Genomic DNA, 2,262 nt, shown 5'->3' on the forward strand with positions numbered 1-2,262 from the left:
GAGCAGGGAGGGTAGGGATACCCTTAGTGTCAGAACTTGTAGCCATCTTACTCCTACTCCTAACAGTCTCCTGTCTGGGGCCCTGGGGCATTAACACTATTGTCTGGACCTTTGCTGCCCATGCTGTCCTGTGCAGTAGTTTCTGCCGCCATGGCAGCAGCCCCGTTCTGAAGAACACAGACTTTCCTGGTGCAGAGATATTTGCAAGGAACAAAGATGCACAAGCAACACGGAGGCACAATGCCCTGCCCTGTACCACCTCTTCCTGAATATGGAGAGAAAACTTGGCTGGGGATGGTCCTCAGGAAATTCTTTCAGTTCCTTTATCCTAAAACTAGAACTCTGTGTGCTCAGACTGAGATTATCTTGCATTTCTTATCCAAAGAAACATGTAATTACTCCAGGCACTAACATTGCCGTTTCAACCACAGTGTTCTCTATATAGATTTTTCAAATGATAGCTCTATTGGAGAATTTGCTGATAAACTCAGTGAGCGAAAAATCGCTCAAGGAGAAGATGTGAAAGGTTTCCACCAAGCAAATCAAAGATATGACAAAGATGGAGAAGTCCCAGCAGGCCTGGGTTCAAAAGTGCCATTGCTTTTTGAGAGTCAGGGGAATAATATTGCTATGGCCTTAGAAGTTACTGTGAATGGTTGCATAATATACACAAGCAGGTCAAGAATCACCTGGATTATCTTATCTCTATTCAAAATACGCAATTATTCAAAATATCCAAAATATGCAGAGTCTCTTCCCCCCCCCCCCCGCACCTGACTGTCTTCACCAGGGCCCCTCGGCGGGGAGCAGGTTGAGTTTCTCTCCCTGCCCCAAGCAGAGACCCAGCAGCCTAAGACCTCCAGAACCCAGCCACAGCCATGCTCAAGGCCATTCTCCACACGTTCGGACGAGCCTCACGCATGAAGGAACCAGCAGAGGAACCCAGGTGTGCGGGACCCAGGGCTGAGATCTCCAAGCCTGCTCTAATCCTCTAATCAGGACTGGACCTCCTTCACCCAGATCCCCCATTTTCCAGCAGCTTGGCAGCCACACCCACAAATTGCTCCGGGCTCGGTGTAATCCCATCAACGGCCAAGATCCAGAGACTATAAAACAAAGCTCCCAGAAGCGCGTGGGCTGCATTTGCAGCCATGAGATCTCTTATAGCCTAGTTCTCCCTCTCGGAGAACCTGGCAAGGTACCGAGAGCATCCTGCCTGCACGGCAGGGCCTGGCAAGCTCTCCGTGGCATATTCAATATGCCAAATACGGTAACAATGATGGGTCTCATTCCTCTTACCTTGAAAAAGCCTCCAATGCGACACTACTGGGAAGAATGAGTAAAGAGAGGCTGCTAAAATCTCAGGGCTAGGATGAATGGAGACATTACTGGTGCCCACTCAAGCAAATCGATGATCAATGGGATGACAGTGATTCAAATTATGATGCTTCAAAAGGAATGAGAATACTGAATAAACTCAGTGGAGAAGTACAAGGTTCAGAGCATTTCCTCACAGCAGAAAAGGAGAGAAATGCCAAGTGCTCCGCTGATCACAGTGCAGGCATGAAGGCCCGAGCACTTGCAGTTCTGGAATGTATATGTCCCAACAGAGAGGACTAAACAGTTGACCGATGGAATGGAAGCTAGTCTATGTGACAGAATCTTTCCACTTTGCTGTCTACTGAAATTATGGCTTACTTTTTCTAAGATGAAGAAGTTAGAAATTGAATTTTAGAGAGAAAATGAGAGAGTCAAAGGAATCTATTGACCAGTGAAGATGCCTCTCACCCCATTTTCCCTGCAAGTTGAGTTCTTCTATGATGATTTTTAAGTAAGCAGGTTTCTGGCTAAATATTGCCAAAGTATAAATCTGTAACTAATTCTACCATTTTGGAATGGAACAATGATCCCACTCAATAAAGACTTATTTTGAAGATATATAAAACAACATGTATGTTAACCTTGAATTACACCATCAACTCAGCTCTTGAGATGGCCTCAGAATCACCCATTTCTAGCTCATCACTTGGTGGTTCTCAGTTTATCAATAACCCCACCCACCCATTCGGTAAAGCAAGTCAAGCCTATGGCTCAAAAGAGTGGGAGGCAATGTGGAAAGAATAGAAATTTATATGATTTAACACGTTGCTCCTGGCCTCTTATCACCAATCCTGTGAACAATTTAGCCTGATGGGATAAATTCTAAAATTCCCATGTGAAATTATCAAATACAGTAGAGTAAAACTAATTTTCCTTAGAAAA

At 45.0% G+C, this 2,262-nt stretch overlaps 1 pseudogene; it reads left to right on the forward strand.

Moving 5' to 3' along the window:
• Positions 1 to 216: 216 nt before the first annotated feature.
• On the forward strand, positions 217 to 1,620 carry LOC129406784 (ATP synthase F(0) complex subunit B1, mitochondrial-like; annotated as a pseudogene).
• The last annotated feature ends 642 nt before the right edge of the window (positions 1,621 to 2,262 follow it).

This window comes from Sorex araneus, chromosome 8 (genome assembly GCF_027595985.1).
Source record: "Sorex araneus isolate mSorAra2 chromosome 8, mSorAra2.pri, whole genome shotgun sequence".
Taxonomy (NCBI): domain Eukaryota; kingdom Metazoa; phylum Chordata; class Mammalia; order Eulipotyphla; family Soricidae; genus Sorex; species Sorex araneus.